The sequence below is a fragment of the Leucoraja erinacea genome, chromosome 5, assembly GCF_028641065.1.
Source record: "Leucoraja erinacea ecotype New England chromosome 5, Leri_hhj_1, whole genome shotgun sequence".
Classification (NCBI taxonomy): domain Eukaryota; kingdom Metazoa; phylum Chordata; class Chondrichthyes; order Rajiformes; family Rajidae; genus Leucoraja; species Leucoraja erinaceus.
Genome location: NC_073381.1, coordinates 78,670,078 through 78,695,103, shown reverse-complemented (window position 1 = coordinate 78,695,103; position 25,026 = coordinate 78,670,078). Strand labels below are relative to the sequence as shown.

At 44.0% G+C, this 25,026-nt stretch overlaps 1 protein-coding gene across 1 annotated transcript in view; it reads right to left on the bottom strand.

Annotated features, from left to right (window-relative positions):
- Positions 1-24,480, bottom strand: part of cnr1 (cannabinoid receptor 1) — a 38,849-nt gene extending 14,369 nt beyond the window's left edge. The window contains exons 1-2 of the mRNA XM_055636041.1: positions 24,360-24,480; positions 24,110-24,229 (exon numbers count right to left, since the gene is read on the bottom strand). The gene's annotated coding sequence lies outside the window, so the exon portion shown is untranslated. The remainder of the gene's footprint in view (positions 1-24,109; positions 24,230-24,359) is intronic.
- Between the last annotated feature and the right edge of the window lie 546 nt (positions 24,481-25,026).

Below are 25,026 nucleotides of genomic sequence, written 5' to 3'. Positions count from 1 at the left end.
TATTACATTAAATGACCAAAGTTGCCTGGTTGCATTTAATTGCTAGCATTTTTTCAAATTATCTTGTCTTAAACTATGCCGTCTGTCAGACAGAATATGCTTCAGTTGTGAAAAACTTATTTCTACCTCAGCTGAGGTCACTGGTGCATACCCAAAACAAGCTACAGACTCTATATTCATATCAATATCTTGTGCATTACAACTACCTTTGAGAACTTTAGCTATGTTTTGTATTCCTTCAAGATCTTTGTTAGCTAAAATCACTCTCTCACATTTTCCTTGCATGTCTTTACCTACATCGGCAGGAATTTTACGAATATCGTTAGTTACTTTGTTGAAAAACCTGCAAGTTATTCACTAATGTATCGCCACATTTCTCAAGGGAATTGATAGTTTGTGGGAAGTTTGCAAAATTGGAAGCAAATTGGAAGATCGCGGTGGAGGGACTTTTTCTGTATGATTTCACTGACGATCCTGACTGGAGCACATTCTTCTTCTTCAAAACAGATGACGATTTATTTTATCTTTTCAAAATTTGCAGTATAGTGGAGTACAGCAGAGAGCCATGTACCCCATGTACCATGTACACCATGTACCCCACCCTAATCAAAACGGGCTGATGAGTTAGCGGAATCTCGGGTGCCATTTCCTTGAACAACTGCAGTGCTTTGAGGAAGATTTTCTTCCTCAAATTGGAAACTAGGCGATCGACATTTGGAAACAAGCTACTTATGCACTTGGCAATTCTATGAAGTCCTTGAGCTAAGCATGTCAAATGCAACATTTTGGGGAATCAAATTTTAAGAGCACGAGCAGCTTTTTTCATGTATGGAGCTGCATTGGTAACAAACAAGAACATTCTCATGTTTTATACCCTCTTGCCAAAGTACAGCGTGAAGATATAAACAACTGAGCAATAGTTGAGCTGTTTGACTTCTCCAATACTTCCAATGTCAACAAATACTTCTTTGATGGTTGACCTGCCTCCAGTGTACCGATGACCACATTGGCAACATATCTCCTCACAGCATCGGTTGTCTTGTCTATTGAGATCCATATTTTGTTGCATGCAACTTCAACTCTAATTTTCTGCACAACAATGTTGAAATTGCTATCAACATAATTTTTCCGTAATGATGACTCGCTTGGTATAGGTTCCTGTGTATTTCTCTAAAAAACCTCTGAGAGATTTATTTTCCAATTTCCACAGTGGAATTCCATCATCAATGAATGCCTTGAACAGATCACTCGAAAACTCAGATTTGTGACTGGAGCCAGCAGTAAACGTAGTGAGGAGACAAGCTTGGGTATTTCGCTGGGATAGTCTACACCCCAGTGGTATCAACATTGACTTCTCTATTTTAGATAGCCCTTGTCTTCTCCCTCCTCCCCCTCCCCCTTCCCAGCTCTCCTTCTAGTCCTACTCTCTCTGCCAGTTCCTTTCTTCCCCCCCCCCCCCCCCCCATCAGTCTGAAAAAGGGCCTCGACCCAAAATGTCGTTTATTCCTTCTCTGCCTGACTCACCCGCTGAGTTTCTCCAGCATTTTTTGTCTACCTGCATTTTTTTGTCTACCTGCAATTTTTCCAGCATCTGCAGTTCTTTCTTAAATAGATCTTGGAGCAAAACGGACACAGCGGGCAGCGGCATGAACGAATGAACGACCGACGGTGGCGCCCCCAGTTTCGCCTAATGGTGGAAATTTTCTTGTAAGTTATACTATGTTAACACGTTAATAAAAAACATTAATATTAACGTGTTAACATAGAAAACTTCATTGTAATCACGGTACAACTAGAGAAAATAGCACATCCTTTTAGCAAAGGATGATTTAGGCACGATCATGAAAAGCATTATCCTGGTGAAATCATCAAAAAAGGCATGAAAAGGCACATGGCATTTATGGCAAAATCTTGGCTCTAGTAATAACAAGAAACGAACACACTTGCCAGAATAGAAAGCAAAGACCAATAGCTCTGCCTGAATGGCATAAGCGATATTCAGCAATGAGCTTGATTTCTGTCGAGCTGAAAGGCTGTGGGCATCTTACAATTAATCACAAACACCTCATATTGAAGATAATGAAGGTTAGTCCACTGAAGTATCAATATGCAAAAATATAGTCAACACTGCCTTTAGGAAAAATGGAATGCAATATTTCATTTCCATAAACTTAGTATAAGCTGGTTGAAATGGTAATTTTTCAACTGAGCATTAAGTCTGTAAGTACACGGTATAGATGAGATGCCGCAGACTTCAATATTTGCTAAATTACAAGTTGTGAATGTGCTATCAGATTATGGGCAATCCTGTTCAAATGCAGCCAACACACCAACATTGTAATAAGACGTACTCCTACTGAAGAGGAGTCCGAACCCAAAACGTCACCCATCCTTTTTCTCCAGAGATGCTGCATGCCCGCTGAGTTACTCCAGCACTTTGTGTCTATCTTTGGTATAAACCAGCATCTGCAGTTCTTTGTTTCTGTACGCTTGCTATGTTGGCTGTAAAGATTTTGCATCCAAAGAAATTAAGGGATCTTAGGAATTGAAGAGTGGCGACGTGTTGCAGCTGGTAGAGCTGTTGCCTCAGAGCGACTGAGATCCTGGTTCGATCCAGACCTTGGGTGCTATCTGTGTGGAGTTTGCACGTTCTCCCTGTGACCACGTGGGTTTCCTCCGGGCACTCCGGTTTCCTCCCACATCTCAGGCATGCGTGGGTTTGTACGTTAATTGGAATCTGTAAATTGTCTGCTAATAGTGCATAGGGGGTGGTTGCAAAAGTGTGTCAACCTAGTGTCAGCCCAAACTTGTGTGTTTTATTGCAGAGTATAATTCCCCCTTCCCCTTGATTCAGCACTAATATGGCAGCTGATAATACGCTGCCATACGCTTGAGCTTCAATTTACACTTGTTTTCTTTATGTTAAAACCAATGGCATTCTGTGCTCTTCGCCATGTGTCAAAGAGTTGACAGAGCACAAATGACCCACCAAACTGTTGCTGGTATTATGTGGATGTTCTGCAAGCATCGAGAGCTTTAGAGGGATATGGGCCAAACACAGACAGGTGGAACTAGTGTAGATGGGACATGTTGGCCGGTGCTGGCAGGTTGGGCCAAAGGGCCTGTTTCCACACTGTAAGACTCTATGACTCTAATAGAAAGCACCTTATTCAGAAACAAATCAAGACAGAGCATTTTCTTATTGTGACCCCAGTCTATTCTTCTGGCAATGCCTCGTGAGGCTGTGTTGGAATTGGAGCCTCATCATTGTCACAGCTCTGGTAGAATATTGTATTTTTTTGATGATTTTGGAACTCCATGGTAGTTGAGGGAATGGCAGTAGCTTAATTTAGATTAGTTTAGAGATACAGCGTGGAAACAGGCCCTTCAGCCCACCGAGTTCATGCTGACCAGCGATCCCTGAACACCACCCTACACACACTAGGGACAATTTACACCAATTTATAGCCAATTAACCTACAAACCTGCACATCTTTGGAGTGTGGGAGGAAACCAGAGCACCCAGAAAAACCCCACATGGTCATGGGGAGAACGTGCAAACTCCGTACAGACAGCACCCATATTGGGGATCGAATCCGGCTCTGACACTCCGGCCTGTCCCACTTAAGCGATTTTTTTCGGCGACTGCCTGCACCCATCATTGTGGCAGCAGGTCGGCGAAAATGTTCAACATGTTGAAAATCCAGCGGCGACCAGAAAAAGGTACGACTCTTTGGATGACCACTCACGGCCATATAGGCGTCACCCCGCGACATGTCGCCTGTGTGGTCGTGATGATGCCTGTTTGGTCGTGAGTAGTCACCCAAAGAGTCGTAACTTTTTCTGGTCGCCGCTGAATTTTCAACAAGTTAAAAAATTTTGGCGACCTGCTGCGACTATGACAGGTGCTGGCAGGTGCTGAAAAAATGGAGTAAGTGGGACAGGCCTTTAAGGCAGCAACTCTACCGCTGCTCCACCATGCGGCCTTAGCTGTTGAGAGGTTTGATTTTCAAAAAGCATCGGTGTGACTGCAGAACAGAAATGAACAGCTAAGGTGGATGGCCATATACGGTATAATATTAATAGAGCAATTTTGTACTCTGCAATCAACCAGACTAGGGAATGGGAAAGATTCCTCGATCTCGATGGATGAAGAATATTAATAGGAAAGTGGATCAAACCCAAGATCTAGAGAACAACCTTGTTAAAACTTGTAAACCAGCAAGGAATTACTAATAAGATTGTTTAATACGGATTGCAAACTCTCGCTACAGCAAGAAATTAATATCAGTAAATCCTAGTCTGACTTGAAATGCGGCAGTGAATAGTAAATGCAATTTACTATATGTCAATTTGATGGCATTGCTGTCGCAGAGCTGTGGGATAAAATCCATACATTGTGGCGCCCACAGCCTAGTCTGATAACCAAGTACACACTGGGGGACTGCTGAAGAGTGATATGTCACAAAGTAAAAACATTTGGATAATTTATTTCCTCAACCATGTCCAGTTCTCTACTATTTTATGGCACGTTTCAGAAAAAAATAAATGGAATGTTCTGGTGCTTTGGGGAACCTACTAGATTTGTACCTGCGCTCCCTCTTGTAATAGATTCATAGGATCACAAAGCAGCGTACAGCACAGAAACAGCCCTTCAGCACAACACGTCCCACCGAGTTCCCTTGCCAAGAACCTTTCTACTTGCCTGCTGCTTGCCTATTTCCCTCCACATCCTATCGCGGAGTAGACTTGATGGGCCGAATGGCCTAATCCACTCCTATCACTTATCACATTAAAAGTGTATTTTCATTGTCATTGTAGCTGCCTCTACCACTTCCTCTGGCAGCTTATTCCATGTACGCACCGTATGAAAGAAAATGTCTCTTAGGTCTTAAATCTTTCCACCCTCATTTTAAAGCTGCCTCCTCCAGATTAGACTCCACTACCCTGGGGAAAATACTGAGAATATTCACTTTGTCTGTGTACATCATGTGGTTATAAACTTCTGTACAGTCACCTTCTCCCTCGTACTCTAGAGCCTGTCCCGCCTCTCCCTAGAACTCGAACTGTCCAGATCTGGTAACATCCTCATAATTTTTTATTGAACCTTTTCCAGCTTAATGGCACCCCTGCTATAGCAGGCCAACAGAAGTGTACACTATAATCCAATTGTGACCTTACCCTTGTCCTGTACTGTAACATAATCCAGCGCTCAAGCAGGAGGAACAGCACCTCATATTCCGCTTGGGTAGCTTACAACCCAATGGTATGAACTCATAAGTTCATAATTTGTATTAGCAGAATTAGGCCATTTGGCCTATCATGTCTACTCCACCATTCAATCATGGCTGATCTACCTTTCCCTCTCAACTCCATTGTCCTGCCTTCTCCCCATAACCCCTGATACCCTTACTAATCAACAATCCCTCAATCTGCACATTAAAAATACCCAATGACTGCTGTCTGTGGCAATGAATAGTAAGATTAAACGAGAACTTACCAGTTTGAAGTTTGATCTTAATTTTATGAGGAGTTATGATGAGGGATTACGTGAAGACCCCGCCAGCACGCGTGCGTGACATTCTTCAAAGCAGCTGTGTGGAGTCATAGAAAATAGTAATTGAAGTAAACATAGTAAAGACGAGGAGACCTAAGATACCAGTTGACCTTTATAAACTGAGTCAGTTTCCCTTCCTCATAAAATAAAGATCAAACTTCAAACTGGTAAATTATCGTTTAATCTTACTATTTTACTTCGGAGTCACGTGAGTGACTACGTGAAGATTTTAAAGCTCTGTGATTTCAAGCCGTGGAACAGTCCATGCTTCACTCACTGCCGAAGTCATTCAAGGGAGGAAGTATGTTATTGTATTCAGACATGCATCCAATTCAGGCAATAACAATTTATTTTAACAAAATAATCCTCCCTAGGGCTAAATATATTGCAGAATTCAAACTTGATTCTGCAATACCGCAGGTTTGGTTTTTGGCGTATTATAAAGAATTGGAACGTCTTTCTCTTGACCATCCTGCTGTAGCCAGGATATGGTCCATAGGCACTTCCTTGTCTCTAGCTGCCGGTGTTGCTGTTGTCCTTGTGGATAGAAACTTAAGATGTCAGTATCCACCTCAGCAGCTCCCAAGCCTGTCTGAGCCATCTAGCGATGGTTAGTGCTGATACCCGGCCATTAGGCTGTTTGTGGCTGCCCATAGTGCTAATTTACTTCCTCTTAAGTTTTAGTAGTTTTAAGGTATAATAGAAGGTGTGTCATTACACATAGCCGGGTGTCAGTTGGGTATATCTGGAATTCCAAATTTTGTCCTGATGATCATGGTCTATCTTGTTTAACAAGCTCTAATATGCGAAGCTATCTTTTCTGGAGATGCCATAATTTATCCCAGTCTCAGTTTATGTAGAAACTGGACCCCTAGAGCTGAGACCAGTACTATCAACATACTGTTTTTAAATGGCAGTCCCCCCCAGGGACAGGGACATTGCTGGTGCCCCTAGCAATGTTAGTACAACACTGACGTCCCAGATCAGGGAGTACTTCCCTCTAGGAGGGTTGGTGTTAAAAATAATCCTCATAAGTTTGACAACTAGAGGGTGAGACCCCATGGAGAGTTGTCGTGGCGCCTGCCACCAGCAAGCTGACAGGGCACTCCTGCATAATTATAGTACTGCAGCTCAGTCCTTCATCTACATGAAGGCTGGATAGGAATTCCCAGGACGTTGGTGGTTGTAGCTGTATTATACGCTACACCAGCCCTTGTTGATTCTTGATAGGCTGCCGTGATCATGCTCATGGTCCTGTCCGCCAGCCCTGATCTAGCATGGTGGACTATGGTTCAGAGACTATGTCTGAGACCACAGGGATCCATGGCTGTGTAGGCCAATCAGGTACTTTCAAGACACTTGATGTTGATTCCATATGTGTTTTTGCTTAGGATCCGACTGATGAGGCAGGAGGGAAAAACATTGTAAACAATTATTCCCCATTCAGTGAGTAACGTCCATTGCTGCTGCCCCAAGTGTGGTTCACAAGCGGCATATGTTGGTAACTGGTGATTGGGTCTAGATGCAAATGGATCGATCTCTGGTGTCCCTCTTTTCGTAATATCAGCAACTTTTTTGTGGTCCAACAGCCATTCGATGCTGTCATTGAATTTTCATGACCTGGTGTGTGGCTCAGTATTGAGCTTACTTGGTAGGTAAGTTTGCTGATAGCCAAATATGTATGTTAACACACCATAGCCAAATATATTGGCCAGATTGACACATGGTATCGATCCTTTCTCCCATATGATTAATATATGCCACCACTGTGATATTATCAATTCGTGGGTGGACATGCAGATGGTGCATTGTTAGCGGTAGGCTTTTAGCCCATAAAATGCACCCAACACCAGTGTTTTTAGTAATTAATTATTTTGTAGGTTTATCCAAGCCTGCCTTACTCTTTGCCAATGTTACAGACATATGGACAACGTTAATTGTAAATCCCAGAAAGTCCAGTTGTGGATGCCGTCGACTTAGATTTATCTGGATGGAGATGACCCCAGAGTTTCACCCTATGTTTGGTAGCTAAAACTGCTGATTTAGCTAGATCCAGGGTTTTTCCCCACAAATGATATATCATCAAGATATGCAATGACAATATGTTTTTGTTTCTAATATTGCCAAGGCCCTTTTTAATATCTTGGTGAAAAGTCTTGGGGCTGAAGTTAGCCCATTAGGCAATGCTATGCCCTGCCATAGTTGCCCCATCCAGTTAAATTTTAGGTATCGTCAATGATCCCTCCATGTCTCCCAAAACAAGTGTAATATTCCCCCTGTTAGTACAGGTCATACACCTTTGTGTTCTGGAAGGAACCAGATCCACCTACTTACCTGGTTGCCGGTGGTACGTCCCTTTCTTCAATTTCTGCCTCTTCTGCAGAAGAGGCGCCAGAGTGCGGGGTTGGCACGTTTTCCATGAGGGTCGCTCTGGGCCTTGGCCTAAAAGGATCTTCGTGGTGCTGCGCGGCCTTCATGCTTTCACCAGCATCCTGGTGTTGATACCTGATGGTGGATGCATAGGGGTGCTGTCGTTGCTGATGATGCTGTTATGAGCCCGACGGCTTTAATCTCTTCGTCGAGCTTTTCTCTGTACAATCATCTGGGCGAGCAACCAATGATATGCCCGCTGTCAGAAGTTTTGAAATCTTCTGTAGTTTGACCTCCTGGGTTTTTGTGCCAGTCCCACTGAACCCCCAGATCGCATTGTTTGCTGCAGGCATTTTTAAAACGAAGTAAAGTTCACAGGAGGCCTATACTTCTGCGTAATTTTGTTGCCTGTTCCTGCAGAAGATGGAAGTACAGATTGTCGATGCCGGCCGCCAGCCTGGTTTGTAATGGTACTTTTCGTTGATCCGTAATTTTGGTGATCACTCCCAGTAGCACCTTAGGCACCCCCTGCACACTGCCGTTTTCTTCAGCCACGTTCCCTTCTTCTGGACCAGCCCAGCCCTGATCCACAATGCATTCCTCTATCGAGGGAGATGCATTGTTTTACAGCCCTCGATAAGGCGCTGTTGTGGGAGTGTGAAGACTCCCATAGTGAGCTTGCTCCATCTCCCGGAGCAAGTCACGGGCGGACCTCTGCTGCACTCGGGCAGCGCGCCTCTTCGGCCGGGCTCAGATGAGTATGATCGGCCGGGCTGAATCCTGCTGTGCTTTGCCTCCAGCCTACTGCGCTGCTTTGAGCTGTACGACTCATGGCGCTGGATTCAGCTTGGAGTCGGTAAGTGGACCTTAGTAACCACGCCAACGGTCTCTTTCACTGCCCTTAGGCAATGCGTCCTTCTGGCCGGACTCCCTGAGTCTATCGGCCGTACCGACTCCTGCCTGCCTGCAGCCCGCTGTGTTGTTTCCAGGTATACAGCTCGCGGTGCTGGGCTCAGCCTGCGCCGGTCGTACCCGGCTGTCGGCTGCCGAACCTTCCTAGTTCCTCACAGCCTGCGGTCCTGAAACCGCTGTTTACCCATGGCTTGTTGGAATTTTTCCCCGCGGGAGCGCTCCACCCCCGCCCGTCGCTGTTGCACTGCGTGAGACGCAATGTCGCGCACGCGTGCTGGCGGGGTCTTCACGTAGTCACTCACGTGACTCCGACGTAAAATTCCACAGATTCACCACCCTCTGCCTAAATAAATTCCTCCTCATCCCCTTTCCAAAAGTATGTCCTTTTATTCTGAGGCTATGGACTCTCCCACTAGTGGAAACATCCTCTCCACATCCACTCTATCCAGGCCTTTCACTATTCGGTAAGTTTCAATGAGGTGTCCCCTCATCCTTATAAACTCCAACGAGTAGAGGCCCAGTCATCATATGTTAACCTGATTATTCCTGGGATCATTCTTGTAAACTTCCTCTGATCCCTCTCCAACATCCTTCCTGGGCTATTTGGCCCAAAATTACTCACAATGAGCATTGAATTCTCCATTTTTAAGTAACACTTTCTTCCTCTCTTGCCTGTGCGCAACCATTTCTTCCACTATCGGTCACCCGTCCCCATTTCCTCCTTGTTCCAAATAGAATTCTTAAGGGATTGGACAGGTTAGATGCAGGAAAAATGTTCCCGATGTTGGGGGAATCCAGAACTAGGGGTCACAGTTTAAGAATAAGGGGGAGGCCATTTAGGACTTAGATAAGGAAAAACCTTTTCACCCAGAGAGTTGTGAATCTGTGGAATTCTCTGACACAGAAGGCAGTGGAGGCCAATTCACTGGATGTATTCAAGAGAGAGTTAGATAGAGCTCTTAGGGCTAACAGAATCAAGGGATTTGGGGAGAAAGCAGGAACGGGGTACTGATTGTGGATGATCAGCCAAGATCATATTGAATGGCGGTGCTGGCTCGAAGGGTCGGATGGCCTACTGCTGCACCTATTTTCTATGTTTCTATGTTTCCACCTAAATCCATCCCTCTGGTTTTACATTTCACTCCTCTCCTCTTCTTATTGGACACTTTTCTTCTCCAGTCCTTGTCCACCCATCCACCCCTCACTGTCTATTTTCTCCACACAGCATAAAAGATCCCAGAAATCAAGTTAATACATTTTTTTAAAAGACTCAAAGTGCCGGAGTAACTCAGAGAGTCAGGCAGCATCTCTGGGGAACATGGATAGGTGACGTTTCGGGTCAGGACTTTGTCCCAGACTTTGTCCCAGTTCTCTTCGGTCTGAAGAAGGATCTCAACCCAAAATGTTGCCTGTCCATCCCCTGCATAGATGTCCTCTCCTCTCCCACCTTGCTCCCTTCCTCTACCCTAGTCTTTGAACCAGGTCTAGATTGTATCCTTCTTGAGATCACACCTTCTCTAGCCAGCAATGGTTCTACCAGGGCTCCACCCTGCCTGAGGTCACTTGTTGTCAGCCTGATTGGTCCTGGTCTTCTCTGGCCTCGCACACTCCCCCCCCCCCCCCCCCCCCCCCCCCCGCCGCCCTCTACTTGCAGTCTGAAGAAGGGTCCCGACCCGAAACATCACCCATCCTTTTTCTCCAGAGATGCTGCTCGTCCCACTGAGTTACTCCAACACTTTGTGTCTATCTTAGCCATCTGACCTATTGAGTTACTTGAGCATTTTTGTGTTTTATCAAGATGCCAGCATCTGCAGTTCCTTGTGTCCCAACCGTTGTACTCAATAGTCAGACCAATGAAGACAAGTGTGCCCGAAACCTCCTTCACCAGCCTGCCACCTTCATGCAATTATAAATGTGCACCTCTACAACAGTATATGGACCAAGCTGCCTGAGGAGGTAGTTGAGGCAGGCACTATCACAACAATTAAAAGATGTTTGCACAGGCACGTGGATTGGAAAGTGGATGGGTATCTTGGTCGGAATGGACAAGGGACTATAGTGTTTCCTTGCTGTATGACCCTATGAATCCCCAGGGCCGCACCATTTGCTATTTAAGTCCTGCCCTGTTTTCTCTTAGCAAAGATGCTATGCTGAATTCAACTCCATCTGCTATTTCATGGATCATTGGCCCAGTTAGAACACAGAACAATACTGCTGAGGAACAGACACTTCAGCCCATGACGTCTGTGTTGAACATGATGCTAATTAAACCAATCTCTTCAGCTTGCATGCGATTTATATCTCTTCATTTCCTAGGTTTTCATGTGCCGATGTAAAACCCTCCTAAATGCCACTCCTGTATCTGCTTTCTCCACCGCTCCTGGCAGCGCCTTCCTGCCAGGCGTTGAATATCTTCAAGAAAATAATCCAGACAAAGGAATGAAGGAAATGGCCTGTGACTGGGAAAGTATTCTACATACAGAATTATATAAGCACCATATGGCCTCTGGTCTATTTCTAATGGGCTTCCATGTGTAGTCAACAGGAGGATTAAAGTAATAAATAATCTACATTTCCATATGGCAGGAAGAAACTCCCAGACTCAGTTACTATAAACCGCTCTTGCAGCAAGATTCTGGAAGTTGGCAAATGTAATTCCACTGTATATGGAAGAGACAATTAACCCGAGTCCTTGTCATATCCCACTTGCAATGTTATGTGTACGTCTGATCATTTAAACTATAAAGGTCCACCCAATAACCGGGAGAGTGCAACAAAGATCAGTCTGAAGAAGGGTCCTGACCCGAAACGTCACCTATCCATCTTCCCCGAGATGCTGCCTGACCCGCTGCGTTACTCCAGCATTCTGTGTCTTTATTTTTTATTCACTAACTTGATTTCTGGGATATATTTTGCCGCGTGGACAAAATAGATAAACCAGGCCTGTAAGATTGGAAGAATGAGAGGTGATCTCATTGAAACATATACAATTCTCACAGGATTTTAACAAGATAGTTACAGGGATTATGTTTCAGAGTGAAGGGGCATCCATTAAGGATTGAGATATTTTTTTCCCCACCAGAGAGGTAAAGAGTCAACAGAATTATCTACTATGAAGGCTCTGGAGGCGGCACATTTTAAAGACCAATTGTTAGCTTTTTGGATATTAAGGGAATTAAAGGATCCCTGGATAATACAGACGATCGACGTTAAAATAAATCATAATGTTATTGAATGGTGGAGCAGGCTGGAGGAACTAAATAGTCAACTCCTGCTTCTGCTGCTTATGCACTTATGTTCTTAAAGAACAATATTGATTATGCTGTTAACAGTCAGTTTCCCTTCCTCATTAGCCAGGGTAGACAGTGTGAGCTGAAAATGGGAATGGCGGGAGTGGCATGCTGTAATGTACATGGTGTACTATACATGGTAAGGAATGAAGAGAGAGACAGCAAAACAGACAGCAAAAAACATTGATCAGATCAGCAATAAAAATCTATGTGTTCCAGCTCATCTGATGAGCTGTTGTCAAGCAAAAGTTAATGATGTGCGTTTTTCTGTGCTCATTATGAAAGACATAGGAATATTAGTAAGGCCTTGATTTATTGCCCCTTACTAAACGCCCTTGAGAAACTGGTGTTTATCCAGACTGCCTTCGTATTTTGTGTATCAGACATACCTGAGCAAGTTTTCCACTGGTTGGGTGGAGTTTTGTCTTCTATTGTACTGCAAGAGCATGGTTACTGGCAAGATGGTTTATATAACAGAGGATGAAGTGTTGGTTCTGCATTAGAGAGTGTGGTGATCCTTTCTACATTCAAAGGGGTGGCACAGTGGTGCAGCGGTTAGAGTTGCTGCCTTACCACACTAGAGACCCAGGTTTGATCCTGACCATGGGTGCCGTCTGTACAGAGTTTGTACGCTCTTCCTGTGACTGCGTGGGTTTTCTCTGGGTGCTCCGGTTTCCTCCCACATTGTAAAGACGTGCATGTTAGTAGATTCATCGGCTTCTGTAAATTGTCCCTTATGTGTAGGGGAAACTAATGTACGGGGTGGTTGCTGGTTGGCGTGGACTCGGTGGGGTGAAGGGTCTTCTTTCACGCTGTATCTCAAAACTAAACTAAACCAAAGGCAAACTCATAATCCAAGTACGTAACTGTAACTCATTCCAAATATTACCAGAAAAAAGAAAGAACCTACATTAACCAAATAAGAAAACTATGCGGCATCTTGGAAGACAATGTAAATGTAAAATCTCAGTTAGAAACGTAAACCGTTCTAATAATAAAATTAATTCTGTAAAATACAATACTACTTATGTGCCTTAGGGACATAGGCAATTTTGCCTAATGTGTAATCCAGAGCATAGACAGGAACCATCAATATCTGCATCCTGTGCAAATTGAATCTGCTGCTTGCTGTTTTGCAACTATGCTTGTGCTGCCATCACTAGAGGTCGCCCTTCATTAGGGGAGGGAGAGGGGCAAACTGATGATTTGTCTGCAGTACAAATGCAGCACCATATTGTGTAACAGAAGACATATGCATTCATTGTCAGAGCGCTCGCCAAGATTCCTCCAGTGTCACTCAATGTGCAGCTGATAATTACCTAAAGTACATTGAAGATAGACACAAAATGCTGGAGTAACTCAGCGGGTCAGGGAGCATCTCTGGAAACATAGAAAATAGGCATAGGAGTAGGCCATTTGTCCCTTCGAGCCAGCACCATCATTCAATATGATCATGGCTAATCATACAAAATTAGTATGTTTAAGAAGGAACTGCAGATGCTGGAAAATCGAAGATAGACAAAAATGTTGGAGAAACTCAGCAGATGAGGCAGCATCTATGGAGCTAAGGAAATAGGCAATGTTTCGGGTTGAAACCATTCTTCAGACTGAATAAGGGTTTTGACCCGAAACGTTGCCTATTTCCTTCCCTCCATAGATGGTGCCTCACCCGCTCAGTTTCTCCAGCATTTTTGTCCACATACAAAATTAGTACCCCGTTCCGGCTTTTTCCACATATCCCTTGATTTATTTAACTCTCTCGTGGCAGAGAATTCCACTGAATCACAACTCTCTAGGTGAAAAGGTTATTCCTCACGAAAAAGAAATAGGTGACTTTTTGGGTCGAGACCCTTCTTTGAGTTTAGCTTAGTTTAGTTTAGTTTAGTTTAGTTTAGTTTATCATCAGTGTACCAAGGGGCAGTGAAAAGTTTTTGTTGCATACTGACCAGTCAGTGGAAAGCCAGTACATGATTACAATCGAGTCATCCACAGTGTACAGATAAACGATAAAGGGAATAACGTGAATAATGTTTAGTGCACGATAAAGCAAGTTGAAGGTGGTTGCCGGAGGTTGCAGGCATTGGGAGGTCTTACCTCTCACTACCTGCAACCTCCGGCAACCACCTGCAACCTCCGGCAACCACCTGCAACCTCCTGCAACCACCTTTAACTAGCATCGCAACCGGCTTCAACTAAAAAATTACCGATTTTAAAAAAGGCAACCTATTTTTAGTCGCGACCAGTTTTGAATTTTTTGAAATAATAGCTGGAACATAGAAGAAGCGGAAACCACTTTCGACCATTAGGGAGATTGACAAAAACCTCCAGGAACCGCACGGAAATCTTGGGTGGGGCGCAAGGTCCCCAGAGATTTCCCTTCAGGTTTCCTAAGTGGGACAGCGGCATTAGCCATCTAGTGTGGGGGACTAATAGAGAGAAAGAGAATGCAAGGGTTACTTGAAATGAGAGAAATCAATTTTCATACCGCTGGATTGTAAGCTACCCAAGCAAAATATGAGGTGCTGTTCCTCCAATTTGCATTTGGCAGTGACAGTGGCCCAGGACAGAAAGATCAGTGTGGGAATGGGAAGTGGAGTTAAAGTGTTTGGCACCCGGGAGATCGGGTAGGCCAAGGCGGACTGAGCGGGCGTGTTCAGCGAAACGATCGCCCTGTCTGCGTTTGGTCTCGTTGATGTATAGGAGCACATTCACACTTGAACCCTGAGATTCCAATGCAAACACAAGAGAGACTGCACATACTGAAATCTGGAGTGGAAAACAAACTGCCGGAGGAACTCCTGCAGTTTGTTTTTTGACTCTGATGTATAACAGTTTGTTCTTACAAGCCGCGTGTCACAGGCTGCATGTGTCGTGACTTTCAACTAATAGAGATCTCATTTGAATGATGCACTGTGAGCTGTGCAGCCTCCTGGAGGCTGTACCAGATACACTGTGATGATCATTGTGTACGACATTCATGTTCCTAAATGATGCCCTCAGAGGGAGCTGCAGCCACTTGGCTCCTGAGCCCTATGATAGATCAATGCAAGTTAGTTTAGTTTAGTTTACAGTTACAGTGCGAAAACAGGCCCCTTCAGCTGACCGAGACCATGCTGACCAGCGATCCCCACACATTTACACTACCTTACACACACTAGGGACAATTTTACATTTACACCAAGCTAATTAACTTACAAACCTGTATGCCTTCGGAGTGCGGGAGGAAAGCGAAGAGCTCGAAGAAAACCCACGCAGGTCACGCAGAGAACGTACAAACACCATGCAGACAGTACCCGTAGTCAGGATCAAACCTGGGTCGCTAGCGCAGTAAGGCACTATTCCACCATGCAGTTTTAAATCTGCAGTTAAACCCTATGTTTGTCTGGAAATTTAAGAAAAATTCAAGCTTTAAAGCTGCAAATAGTTTTTACTGTGTATCATTGCATAAGACTGAATTGTAACATTATTGTTAGGCAGATAAGACCACCGTTAACACAAGCAGACTGCAGTCAATGTTGGAAATCTAAACTAGGCACTGAAGATACGGAAAATGTTCAGCAGTCATTCAGTAGCTATGGCGAGGGAATCTCATAACGGTGACCTAAAAGAACTGAGGAAACTGGAGAAGCATGAGATGTAAGTATGCAAGTGCAAGAAAAAGAACCAGGCAGCAAAGAGAAAAGTATGTAAAAGGGTAATGAACAAGGTTCATTAAGTTGCAGAGGACACCCACAAAAGGACATGGAAACTAGATTTCTGAGTGTATTTATGTGATAAAGGGAACATTAAAAAAAGTACTACTTAAATTAGTTACACTAGACTTTAATGGAAATGTTCTAGACTTTAGAGATACAGCGCGGAAACAGGCCCTTCAGCCCACTGAGTCTGTGCCGACCAGCAATAGCCCCGTACACTTGCACTATCCTACACACTATGGGCAATTTATACTTTTTACCAAGGCCAATTAACCTACAAACCTGTATATCTTTTTAATGTAGGAGGAAACCAGAGAACCTGGAGGAAAATGCACGCGGTCACAGGGAGAACATACAAACTCCATACCGATCGCACCCAAGGTCAGGATGGAACCCAGGTCTGTGGCACTGTATGGCAGCAACTCTACCGCTGCACCACTGTGCCGCTTTAAATGTCTTCCTTGAATTATGTCACCTCATTAAAAGAGATATGCTGAGCATTGGAGACTTCTGAATAATCTATTGCCTACATGCTATACATAGCAACAACAATGCACTTCCACTTTCAAAATTCAATGAAATCTATTTTTGTATTTGAGGATCAATTTCTCGTAACATATCATTTCTGACAGAAGGTAGACACAAAATGCTGGAGTAACTCAGTGGGACAGGCAACATCTGACTGAAGATGGTCTCGACCCGAAATGTCACCCATTCCTTCTTCCCAGAGATGCTGCCTGTCCCGCTGAGTTACTCCAGCATTTTGTGTCCAGCTTCAATTTAAACCAGCATCTGCAGTTCCTTCCTACACATGATCTTTGACAGACATAGCTTCTGACATTTAGCACAAAACATTAAATAATAATGATGCAAATCTATTATCTATATATTAGCCATTTAGCAGAAGGGCAAAACATGATCAGGACTAGCTGTCAATACTTTTTACACACACTGGTAGCATCTGTTGGAGTATTGTATCTGATTTAGAGTGACATACTTGAGGAAGGACGTCAATGCCCTGGAAATAATTAGGAGATTTAACACGTTTGAACGAGCAATGAGGAACCTCGGATTGTGACGAGACCAAAATAGCTGGATTGTCCTCTTTACTGTGGAGATGCAGAGATTTAATAGACATTTCTCAATATTATGAGTGATTTTGATGGAGAGCCTGCTTTGTGAGTTAGTAACCAGTGTAAAGAAATGGAGTATAATTTGCAAAATAATGTGTTGATGGGGGAGAGATGAGGAGGTTTCTTTCAATGTAGTGGGTTGTCATGAAATGGTATGCATTGGCCTATAATGACATATGCAAAATAACTTTTGGAACAGAATTGGATAAATGTTTAATGAGGAAACATTTGCAAGACTGGGGAACAAGCAATGAGGTGGAATTAATTGGATAATTCTCTAACACAGCCTTTCAGGCAAATAAGGCAAAAGCCCCCCTTCTGTGTTAAACACAAAGTGCTCGAGGAGCTCAGTGTCTGGGGAGAGTATGGACAAGCAATGTTTTGGGCCGGCAGCCTTTCTTTAGTCTGACTGGTCTGAAGAAGGTTCCTGACCTGAAATGTTGCCTGTCCATTGTTTTTGTTCAATCCCCAAACCCCCATCTTATATATATTAATTTTAGGGGAGTCCCGAACCAGGGGTCACAGTTTAAGAATAAGGGATAGGCTATTTTGGACTGAGATGAGGAAAAACTTCTTCACCCAGAGAGTTGTACATCTGTGGAATTCTCTGCCACAGAAGGCAGTGGATGCCAATTCACTGGATGTTTTCAAGAGAGAGTTAATCGACAATAGACAATAGACAATAGGTGCAGGAGTAGGCCATTTGGCCCTTTGAGCCAGCACCGCCATTCACTGTGATCATGGCTGATCATCCACAATCAGTACCCCATTCCTGCCTTCTCCGCATATCCCTTGACTCCGCTACCTTTAAGTTCGATTTAACTCTTAGGGCTAAAGGAATCAAGGGGTATGGGGAAAAAGCAGGAACGGGGTACTGATTTTGGATGATCAGCCATGATCATATTGAATGGCGGTGCTGGCTCGAAGGGCCGAATGGCCTACTCCTGCACCTATTTTCTATGTTTCTGTGTTCTATGCCATTAAAAATAACAGTTCCTCTGCCACCAACATACTGTAGGTTGGCATCTGATATACTACTTCAACCTGATTCAGTTTTGCTCCATATGAGTGTGTGTTCCACCTCAAAACTTCCTCAAATCCCACTTCCCTTGCTGATCACTTTTATCATCTTTAGCAGAGTTGCCTTTTTAAAGCTTCCCACTTTTCGCCCTCTCATTCAGAGCACTGACGCTATGGGTAGAAATGATTTCGAAGGATGTGGGCCAAACGCGGGCAGGTGTGACTAGTGTAGATGGGGCATCTTGGAAGGCGTGGGCAAGTTGGGACGAATGGCCTGTTTCCCTGCTGCATAACTCTATGAGTCTATGACACTCAGGAATTTGTGGACTGCCTGAGTCTATAGTTGAAGCCACCCACGGCTACCAGGAACCAGTGCTTAAGTGCCACTGGTGTCACCTCTTCCATTCTTTGTGGATACACTTCCTTCATTCCTAGCATACTCATGGGATTCACAAAACCCTCATCTCATGAATGAAATTCACCACCTGTTGCCTGTCCATTCCCTCCCCAGATGCTTCCTTGTCCATTGAAGTTCTCCAGTACCTTATGTTATGCTCAAGATTCTTGCACCCACAGTTTCTGGTGTCTCCTTCTGTGCTGTTTGACTTTAACCTCCTCTCACATGGAAAATGTCTCAAAATGATCTCAATAAGAAGCAAATGCTTTTGGCAGACACCCTGTATTGGGAATGGAAAGAGCAGTGAGATCGAGCAGGGACACTGAAGGCAAACAACAATGAAAACATCTGGGAAAGGTTTTTAAAGCTGAATGGGTTATGATGGGCTGAATGGCCTAATTCTACTCCTATTCCTTATGACCTTAAAGAAGGGTTGGACAAAAGCAAAGGGATCTGAATAGAGATTTCAACGGGTAGGATCAGAGTTACGAAAGAAATGGCAAAGCAGGATGATCCACAGTCCAGTGAAAGGCCATGCATCATATCAAAAGTGTTAAATCTGAGGAGCGGAGGACAAGTCATTAGGCAACTTTAAAGCAGGGATTAATAGTAAAGCCATCAAAGGTTGCAGGGAGAAGGCAAAAATAGATTGGTCCTGATTGAATGGTAGAACAGACTCGATGGGCTGAATGGTCTAATTTTGCTCCTCTGCATTGATCTTGTGAATAGAATGTGCTTATGGGGGGGTTTGGACAGTGAACGAAAGGGAAATGGTTGGAGACGGCATTGTCAACGATAGACATTTCATAAACATAAGCACATCTGTGTGTGTTCCTTCATCCCTTTTGCCTGTCACCAATGCCCTCACCAGCCTTCAATGGATATTAGTCTAACAATGGTTTGATATTTTTTTTATAGTTAAACTCCCATTCAATGTCAAAGTGCTTTATAAATGCAATGAGAATGTGACCTGTAAAAAGCTTGCTGGAAAATACATGAATTTTTCCAGCATTTCTCGTTTTTGGAAAAGAATGAGTTGACTGGTGGGGAAGGTCAGAGAGAAGCTTGCATGTTAAGTGTGGATATGATGGGCAAATAGGTAGTCAATGGAGGAAGGGTTCAGTGGTTTTAGAATGGCTACTAACTTGTTGCAAGTATAAGAGGACAGGCAGGAAGTAAAGGAATCAGTTCATGTTATGTTAAGGAGTAATTAACAAGGGAGGATCCATCCTGACGTCAGAAGAAATAGAAGACGTGGGGGTATGCGAAGGAAGACGAGAACCCAGGAAAATAGGAGGAGGAGATGAATCAGTGTTTCTCAATATGTCACTTGTGCAACAGTTGAAATGGGGATCTCCATGCAATATTAGACCAAACAGTTCACGAAGAGGAGGAGTGAACAAAGCTTCAGTGAGCTGAAATGATGTTAGAGAAAGAGAACATTTTGCAAACCACAACAGAACTTGCATTTAATTAGCGGCTGTTAGTGCAGTAAAACAGCACAAAGTGTGGAGCTGTTGTGAAATTCAACGGACAGAACACGGCAGAGTGGAAAGAAATGGGTGATTTGGAAGCATACATTCAGCAAGGCGCGAGAAATGACCAAGGAGCTAGAATGGGAAGACAGGACTGAAACAGGAGGATTATTATGAGAAGTAAATGGAGATGAGAATGTGGCATAATTAACCCGATAATTAAGTTGGTGATCACGTTAAAGGAAGACAAATTAAATGTGAAGTGTTTTAAGTGCAATGGAACGAGAGTGGGACGGATGGGTAAAGAAATACTTAACCAAGAAAATACCGTAAGAAGTTGGAGAAGATTTAAGAGGAAGATGAAACTGGAGATGTATGCAAGTTTGGAGGGAGCAGAAACAAGATAGGAGGAAATACACACTACAGCAAGATGTAATGTAGGCATCATATGTGCCCTATTTACCAATTTGAATTTGAGCCCGTGCTTGGATACACACTAATTAGACAATTGGAAAACCTCACCCTCAGTACCCTATTATTGGGAATTCAGAGGCAATCTTGCCTCCAAAGGCATGTATCCTAGCTAAATAAAGCACTTCATTATATCTCCAATTAAAGGACCACATAAGAGAGTGTGTTGAATTTACATGGGACATTTCATAATCTCAATGTGCCATTATGTTAATCGCAAGCAAAAACATACTTCGTAGGCAATGTCATTGCTGTAGTCCAGGCAAATTTATTGAGCATTCTTTGTAGAAGCAACAAGGATGTAACATAATGATATTATCTGTATAAATGATCTTGGCTGAATGGTAAATGTTGAGCAGGGTATCATGGGAAAATTGGCATTGTTAACATCCAGAGAGATCTGATAGTTCACGTATCATGCAAAGGACAACACATAGTTTAATTTACTTATTTTAGTTTAGTTTAGAGATACAGCGCAGAAACAGGCCCTTCGGCCCATCAAGTCCGCACCAACCAGCAATCCCTGCACATTAACACTACCCCACAGACACCAGGGACAATTTTGTTTTTTACATTTACACCAAGCCAATGAACCTACAAACCTGTACGTCTTTGGAATGCAGTCTACTCATTCTTGGAGTACTTATTCAGGTTGGCAATAAAGTGAGAGCAAATCCCTTGCAGCTTCCAGAGACACTTCGCTCTCTGCAAATCTTTGGTTCACTCATCCCTTCCCACCCAACCTGCCCCCTCCTTATGCATTTTCCTGTCCCTATGCTTTCACTTCCATACAGGGACCCCAACTGCAACATCAACAGCCCTTCCAGGTGAGATCCATAAGGATTTCTCCCAACCTTATATTGCATTTGCTGCTTCCAGTGCGGTCCCCTCTACATCAGCGAGACCAAACCTTGACTTGGTGACCACCAACGCCTGCTGGAACTCCTGATTGCTCACTTTTTGAACTCCTATACCAACCTTACCATCCTTGGCTTCCTCCAATGTCGGAGTGAGGTCACATACATATTGGAAGAACAGTACCTCATATCGTGCTTGGTTAGCTTGCAACCCAATGGTATCAATATTGAATTATTCAACTGCAAGCAATACCCCCTCCCCTCACTCTCCCCTGTACCTCCCACCCATGTGTGCACCCATCTTCCCCACCATCTCATCACCCCAGTCATCTTGCTCCTCCCCCTCTCAATACACTCCTCCCTCATCCGCTAGTGCGATATTTCCTTTAACCCCCTTCTTCACTCCCCGTCCCATTCCATCTATATACCTCCCTCCCTCCCAATTTTTACATTTCACTCCTCTTCTTTCCTTATTTGACACCCCTTTGTCTCCTTTGAACGACCTCCCCCACCAGTATCCACCTGTCACTTGCCAGCCTCTCTTGTCGAGCTTTCTCACCCCTCCTCCATCAGCTTGAAGATGGGTCCTTCCCCGAAACATCGCCTCCACATAGTTCCAACATTAATTAGTGATCGGCTGAAACTACCAGCATGGTGCGTAACCATTCATCTTGTGTCTCCAGACACCAGCAGATGAACCATCCCAGTTGGAAGTTACACTTGTTATGTCAAATTGCTTGTTGTGGTGAGCACTAGATTAGGTGGCTTGGAGTTCTTAGTTTAGTTATGCTCTGCTTCCTTCAAATAACATAAGCAAAACGATACTTAATTTAATTCAGAGATTCGGAGCATTTCAATAAGATAGAACAAGAGCTGTGGCAATTGGCATGTGGTGTTTTGGGCAGAACCATATAAATAGTTACATTATAGACACAAAGTGCTGGCGTAACTCAGCCGGCCCGGCAGCATCAGCTTCCTTCACCCAGAAAAAAAAGAAGGGTGACGTTTCCGTTCGGGACCTTTCTTCAGACCTGAGAAGGGTCCCGACTCGAATAGTCATCTATTCTTTTTCCTCCAGAGATGCTGCCTGGCCCTCTGAATTGCTCCGGTATTTAGTATCCATTTATCGGTACATACCAGCATCCTTTCTACACGCGAAATATTTGGATTGCTGCTCGGAAGAACATGTTATTGGTGGGTGTGGGCAGTTGCAGAAGTAGAAGAGCGATTTCATTCCTCACATGGCGTTTCGTGGAAGACCCTACTCTAAATTACACGCTTTTCAGTAATTCCGCATGCCCCTGCCCCCCCAATGAAATATTATCGCTGTGAATAGCGAAGAACACATCTCTCTCATCGGCGTCTGTGAAGTACGAGCAACGGGCGTTGGATATCTATGGAAGTAGAGTTGGTTGTGGAACTGGCAGCAGCGATCTTCTTTCTGTACGAGTTGGCATCAGCCTGATTAAACAAGTTGTACGTGCGCATACACAGTCAACGCAATAACCATATTTGGATCATTCGTGACCCGTTCCGATTTGCCAATGGTGGAAGGTGTCATTCTTGTAAATCACTATTGGCATTGTTTGATGCGTTGTGTGCTTTCAACTTACGATCGGCCGCGCCGGGTCACGACAGTCAGTGCTACAGAGAACTAAACCGTGACAACACATAGGATCAACCCGTGGGAGCTGTCAGACACCCAGCCAAAGAAAGGCGAGCTGACGTTTGTTTGCAAGGGAACGAAATATAATTACATTGTTAAAACGAGAAATGTTTTTCAGGAGAGGTATTAAACCAACATCTACTAGTTTTTAATTGCTGTCAGGCACCCAGGAGTGCGAGTGTCTTTGTTGTTGTTGTTGTTGAGATTTCATCCACGCTCTGGTGTTATTAGGGCTGATAGGCACCTCGCCAACTCATTCACCGCCTGCATGAACATAGCTCAGATCAGATTATGTGATGCGAGACACGGAGCATTTGGGTGTAGAGTGCTTGAGGTGCGAGGTGTATTGAGTGGGACCATTGTTAGACGCGAGAGATGTTTTTCCTTGTGGCATCATCCCGTCTTTTTCCCTTCAGTTAAAAGCGATAGTTTTGTAAACAAACAAAAAATGTGTTTTTTTAAATCACATTCACCATCTCCATAACATTGGGAGATAATCCACACAGACCTGGCTGACACTTAATATCTCAAGCCACGAAGTCCTTTTTGTTTTAAATTAAAAGTTAATTATATTCCGACCTCGCGGTTACTTTTTGACATGGCATCCAAAAGTTTCTCTTCCATATTTTTCTTCATTACACGCTTATTTAGGGCTGTTTTCATGTTTGTTTTACATGAAGGGATGCGAGGAGCTTTGGATGGGATCAAAAGTCTTTGGTTATGACCATTGATACTAGTTGGCCAGCAAGTGCCCATCCATTATAAACCGGCTTGGACAAAGGGTTGCGCGCACCAAATCAATAGTTTATTATAAGCGTCCAGTGTAATGGAGGCAAGGGGGAAACAAAATAAGGTGGTGCATTCTTCGCACCTGCCCCATACTCCGAAGGGAGTATTCGCCCACAAAGCGAGTCAACGTGCGAGGGGTCCAATGTGGGATCCTTTTTGAAATGATGAAATGCTTTTCCAATTTTTCGCCCGGTCAAGGGTTTTGGCGAATTAACTACATTTCCAGCTGACAAAGTTCAATAGAAACTGCTATTTATTCACAAAAGAAAGCCCTGCAGTTCAAATCAAATCAAGCCCGTCACCAGTTTAACTTCAATTTTAATCATTACCAAGAGATCGTTAAAGTGCAACGCGTTTAACTACATCTTAACGAGTGGAACTGTGTTGCAAAATCTTTGGAAAATCACGATCTTAGGCGTTCGATACTTGTCACCATCTTTCAAATTATATAAATATCCAGGCGTAACGTTACCTTACCTTCAATGTTATCCTCTGGGTAGCAGTTCGGGTGGCGTTTTGAGCTCGGGGTCTCTTTTGTTAAGCTGGGTTGAGCACTCTCTGTCCTGTCTCTTTCTCCCTCCTCTTCAAGAGATTTCTCTAGTGAAAGGAATCGGAGATTGGATTAATACGGCTGCTGGCTCCCAGGGAGGGCTCGGTCGATGTGATTTCCATTTACTCAGTGAGGTGATGCCAGTACCATGCATGCCTCACTCTGTCCCATACTCACACTCTCTCGTTTTACTGCCTCTCTCTCTCTCTCTCTCGGGAACACGCAGCTCCCCCGCCAGACCTGCTCCTTCTCTGGGCTTCTCTCTCGCTCTCGCTCCTTCTCCGTCCCTCCCTCTCTCTTTCAACCTCTCTCACTCTTGCCAGCACATTTATGAAGCTCTTGTCACCTTATCACGTGTTGACATCCTGTCAAGGAGCTGCTCGCCGGCTCCATCGCGCCAGGAGCTCCATGAAGCAGGATCGAGACTGTACACTGGCGGGCAGAGGCACACATGTGTAAAACATATCGCCTGTTCCCGCCAACCAATAACCCCTATCTTCCCATTCCCACTAATCCATCTCTCTCGTATTTCCTCGAACAATCCCACATTTATTTTTTGGAATTGTCTAAAAACAATGTGATTTCTTCCACTGTACCTAAAAAAGATACGCGAAGATCTCAACATCGTACACTTGATTTTTTATTCTCAATCGCTGAGGGGCGATCTTTGAATAAATAAAGACCTCCGGGCGAGCGGGCTGGACGAGACCAGAAGCAAATGGCAATAGAGTGGACTGTGGTCAAAGTAGTTGGCAACATCCAGTCCGATTGCCAACCCTGTTTCTGCTTCGTTCACAGTACAGCTCCCATCGCCCGCGGTCTAACATCATAAAATGGGTTATTT